Consider the following 6,000-nt stretch of genomic DNA (forward strand, 5'->3'; position numbering starts at 1 on the left):
GTCGTCGACTCCGTCGACATATTTGAAAGCTCTTTTTTCTATCGAAAGCGACGCTAGCGACCACAATTTTTCCTCCGACCGAGTGTTTCCGGCCAATGTACGAATTCGCTTCGTGTTCGAAAAACTGCGCTCGACAGACCCACCGGTAGGTGGTACCGTAAAAATTAATATTAAATCATATAATTCTTTTAGTACACCTTTGTTCGGATCGACATTAATTATAATACGTTTTATGTTTAAGAGTTACTCGTCGATATAGTCCGGACACGAATATAAATATTGCGATTCGCTACGTAATTTAGATAAATCAAAAAATTTCCCATAAAATTTACTTAATTTAAAGAATTAAAACACGCTCGGAAAAGTTGTTTTACATAATATTAAAATTATTAACATCTAAAAGTGATAAAAATTCTAAAGATTTTATGTCTGAAAATCTGTCAATATAATTACGGTATAATTAAAAGAAAATTATAATCAAATATAACTTTGCAAAAAAAGTACATAAAAATAACATCGAATACTCTTTACTTTGAAAAGCTTAAACAATTCACTTAGTCAGATTGCTCCCTACCCAGTGGCTAAGGGATAGAATCGTTGGAAGCGTTACACTCGTGTAGCTTCCACCGGCTAAACCGGCCGAGGTTGGTGCTCCGTAAAGCGCACGCGCCAATGCCCTCTGGCTGCTTTACACCGTTCGGTTATTCTCGCCTCGAAAGCCGTCTCGTAAGCGCTTCCATTCCGCCACCGACATTCGAACATACAATAGCGATCTTATCGTTTTTTTCACACGTAGTATAGAAATTTGTAATAAGATACATAATGCGGTTATAATAAAATATTAATTTTAATTAATTCAAAGTACGTTAATGTATGAAAATTTATATTTTAGAAAATGCGAGGGAAGGTCGTTGGAAGGCGGAAGCGGCGCTTCCACCGCTTCCGATGACGGCACGCCACTGCCGGACAGATTCCGCAGCCAAAATATCCGAATGGCGTAAGCAGCCAGACGACGGGCATTCGCACACGGCATCGACCTCGGGTGGTTTCGCCGGTGGATGCTACGCACCGAAATATCGTATAACGCTTCCGACGGTTGCGTCCATTAACCACCGGTAGGGAGCTATTTGACTAAGTGGACGTAGTGAATCGCAATATTTATACCGTGTTCGCGTCCAGGCTGTATTGGCACGTCACTCTTAGACATAAAAAATATTATAATTAATGACGATCGGAAAAAAACGTACTAAAAGAATTACACGATTTATTATCATTAAAATTTACCGTTCCATCTACCGGTGCGCGTGTCGAGCGCACGAAGCGAATCGATACATCGGCAGGGAACACGCGGTCGGAGGAAAGATTGTCGTCACCGGCGTGGCTTTGGATAGGAAAAGAGCTTTTAAATACTTCGATGGAATCGACCAGAGATTTTTATAATAAAGTAATTAACGACTTTGCGGAAAAAATGCCGAATAGAGTTAGTTTATAAAAAATAATAAAAACAGGTCGTTATATCTTTGTCTTGTGTCGATTATCTACTTTAGAATTAAAATAAACAAACTGTTTACTTTTGTCATTTATAAAATTTTTATGGAAACGACTTCCCGTCGTCAAATGTTAGGGCACGCCGCTGCCTAAATCCGAAAATGTCAAAAAACTGCAAAAACTTTCGCGGATTTACTGTACGTGTCGGCATCTATTTCTCTTAATATTTCGGGACGGGGTAAACACTAAGAAACGAAATTTGGCACGCCGGCTTACGCCATTTAATTTTGAAGTTAAAGGTCGAGGTAGGACCGAACAAAGGTTTTATTCGTTATTTACATCTAGACTTTCTTATAAAACTCATCCCTACCTTCAAAATTAAACTTTTTTCCATTTTATAATAATTAAAAATATAAAAAGTTTTTATAACAAAATCTCGTAACAGACGACACCACGTAACTTTTATATTATTAAGCAAAATAAATGCAATTGTACTGCACTTTTTTAAATAAAATGTCTTAACAGCCGGGAAAGTTACGTAGGGGAAACTCGCTTAATTCGTACTTGGCTTATATCTCGACTCCGGTAATAGCTATTAGTGCCTTTAGCGACAAAAAAAAGTAAATAACAGTCGGCCGTATTACCGTCCGACAGACAACGCGCCGTCACGCCGCTTCCGACAAAAATATTGAAAAGGTAAGTTTTTTTCAACTTTTTCTGTAATATTTTTTCACATTTCGTAAGAACGTTCTTCAAATTGGATCGCGTATAAGTTTTTTAACTATCTGCGACGTATTAATGCGTATTTTTGCGATTTCACCCGACGTGATGATATACGAGTATTTGCTGTCAAATTTCTTGGAGGCAAATGTAAAACTTGTTCGACTCTCGCGCCTATTTCGTACTCCGGGCAAGTTCTTAAAACGTACCGGTACGATTTAGGAAAACCATTTTAGACGAATGTCGCGATAAGCTATTACCGATTCGTAAACTGTTATTTTTTTACTAAGTTGCCGATTTCAAAAATAACCGCAAAGGTTCGAAACAAATTAAAACTAAATTGTCTTTAATTTTAGAACATGTCAAAAAGAAAATATAATTCTTGGAATAAAGAAAATATGGAAAAAGCGATTAAAAAATATATAATGACGGTTTATAAGCTTTCTAAAATTTTGGCTCAAAAAGGGAAACACCGGGTTTGAGCCGTCACTAGTAGCGAACGCGGTATCGACACCACGCGCTTCTGCTGTACGAACGCTGCCGGAGAATTCGTGCCACCCACGCTCGTACGTAAACGTAAAAGCATGGCAGACGACTTAAAGCGTGGAGGGCCACCGAATACGTCGTACGGTTGTTCGGAAATCGGACGGATTCCGAGTACATTATTTGTCGAATGGCTTAAACATTTTATAAAGTGTCCGAGACTGCGAACATCGCGAGACAATCGAGTTCTTCTCATCTTAGACGGTCATTCGACGCGCACGAAGAACATCGATGCCATTTATCTCGCGAGGGACTATGGAATAATCACGCTCTCTCCGCCAGCGCATACCACACGTAAGTCGCGTTCTTGTTCTCGTAGAAAGTCCTTATAAAAAAGAGCTCGAGAATAAAATAGAAGAATTCGAGAACAAAAACGTATCGAAGAATCTCGGTGCGAAGAAAAGTAAAACTAATAAAATATGACAAAAGGAGAATAAAAAAAGAAATAAGAAAAAAGTGAAAACAACAGTTGGTACTGTAAATTATGCCGAGAAGACGTAAAAGAAAGTATGATCGAACGCACGCGATGCGAGATACGGGTATACGAACTCTGCGCAGGAACCAATAAAAAGCAACGGATTACAACTGCGACGACTGCCAAGAATTGGCCGAGACCGTCGGCCGAATCTACGCGCGTATTAATACATTATCGATTAAGATTTTGATTCTTAAGACGCAAACCGATGATAGGATCTCAAAGTACGATTTAAGACGAATGGTCCTAAATCGTACTTTTTTAAATTGTTTATTTCTCAGAAGTTTATAAGATTTATGCTAAATTTGATTACGGTAGTAATAAAATATTTCTCAAATAAAAGTTACTTAAAATGAAAAATAATTTGTGTTTATTAATTTCGATAATACGATGGTTTTTCCTTAAGGGATACGAATTAGGCAAGTTTACCCTAACTCGTCGCTGGATTATTTAACTGGTATTGCTTTCGTCGTTTTTAAAGAACAAAAGTATAATCTTATTAAAATATTATTCACGAAGCTATTTTTAAATACCTGTATTTTAATTCGGTTTTGAACACTTAGGGGGGCCGTCCATAAATTACGTGAGAGCGATTTTGGCCATTCTAGACTCCCACCCATCCCTGTGTAAGAAACCGTAATATCTTCTTTGATCCCCCTCCCCCTTCCCCTTCCCTATCTTACGTAATATTTAGGCATGATTTTATCGAAAGATTTTAACAAAAATAAATTTCTTTATGAAACCCTAAATATCTTAAGTCCAAAATATATAATTATTAATTAGTTAATTAATACGTACTATTATTTATAAAAGGCTATGTGAACAAATTTAAAGATATAAAAATTTAATGAATTCGAATGAACAATTCATTTCAGAACTTTATTTTTTAATTGTTAACAGTCTTTTTATTATCGTCGTCATTGATCAACGTCATTATATTCATTTTTATATCAATTTTAATTCTCGCGAAAAGACGCAAAACCTTTGACAGATCGACTAGCTAGTGCGTGTTTAAACAGAAACGTCATACAAAATAAAACGAGAGAGAATAGAGAGAAACCACTTTTCGTCGTGTAAGTTCGCCGACCCGGTGGAGATCGGAGACTTAAAATCCCACTTCTCGGACACCAGTGTAAGCTTGTTGACTTTTAGGGAAGAATCGTTAATTTCTCGTCGGGATGATTTTGGGTCGTTCGCGTGTGGGTGTGGCGGAGGAGACACAGATGACAAGTATATTAAAAAAACCTTTCGTTTTAACATGAAATAACTTACACTATGCACAAAGTTTCTTTCGACAAATAAATGTTCGAACGTTCGAAGCGTCGAAGATGGTTTTCTCTGTAGTTGCTCGATGGTAGGCCCCGGGGCAGCGGCAGGTGAGGAGAATCGTCGGTTGGCGTCGGTGACACGGCTCTCTAGATGGGCGCAGATACGGAAACTCCGTGCGTTGACACACGCGTCTTGCTTCCGAAACTTCTCGGAGAGTCCTCTGTCGTGTCCTTCGAGATCGGCATTATCAATCTCCGTTTTCCCTTTTTGTCCATTCCGATTGGTTCCACGATTGTCCCTAAGAGAAAGACGACACCCGTTCGGGTCCCGAAAAGGTTGGCTTCGGGGAATTTACCCGACACCATCCGCTAACTCTGGACGGAAGGTGTCGATGGGACTTTGAACTTGCGCTCGTGTTATTCCATTGTTGTCTAGTCTATGACGTCTTAAAATTTTAACGACCCGACGCGATATTTCCTTTTTTTCATTAACCTTTCCCCTTTTCAAAATTTCTATGTTCTAATTATTTGTATAGAGCGCCTTATCAAAAATCCATCTCTACTGGAGGACGTCGTTTACATTTATTGCGTCATGTTTTACATCAATAATATACTATATACTGTATATTTTTTTTCGTCTCGGATTCATATGACTAACACAATTGATCCGATCAAAGATCGGTTTTAACAATGGTTGTTTTTCTAGTTTTGTTTAAAAAATTTTCTAATATAAATATTTAATTTCAACCCGTTTTGGGAACTCACAGTTGCCATAATTGTTGTATCTTGGCCAAGGCCAAAAAAAAATAAACTACATGCTGATAAAATGTGCTAGGTGCACCTGAAGACTAAATCATAAAGCTTATAAAACTCTATATAATGGGGCAATACAACCGATGCTACTTTACGCGGTCTCTAGCCGGGGCCATGTAACTAGTAAAAATTCAGTAGCGAGTAAATTGCTTTCTCTTCAAAGACAGAACTGTTGAGCACTGTCTTTGAAGAGTGTCTACAACCTCTGCAGAACTGTTTCTACTAATGCCTCTCTGATTCTAGCGGAATTCCTTCCTTTGCCACTATGTATTGTAGAAAAAGTTCTAAACTACTACATCACAACTATAAACATCATGGCTCAACAATGGTCTCTACTCCTATGTACGGCTGTTCATATGCTACCACATTGCAATTACCCTACTATCTCTGATCATCACTCCGTAAAAAGGTTATCCCAAGGAGACATTCAGTGTCATCCGCTTCCTTCACGGATAACCATGCAGACATTAATACACAGATGGGTTCAAAAGCCCCCTTCGTGTCGGCTCATGTATCTGTATCTTCCTCCAAACTGACATATTTTGCCCTAAGTATGTTAGAAGGTACAGATACCCCCCACATCGAGCCGAAGAAGACGCTGTCTACCAAGCTGTTCGGTGGGCCGCTTCACTTCCAAACAAAACCCTGTCTATCAACATTTACAGTGATTCTTAGTCTGTCCTAAAAGCTCTA

The sequence above is a fragment of the Centruroides vittatus genome, unplaced genomic scaffold, assembly GCF_030686945.1.
Source record: "Centruroides vittatus isolate TY-2023 unplaced genomic scaffold, ASM3068694v2 contig_1343, whole genome shotgun sequence".
Lineage (NCBI taxonomy): Eukaryota > Metazoa > Arthropoda > Arachnida > Scorpiones > Buthidae > Centruroides > Centruroides vittatus.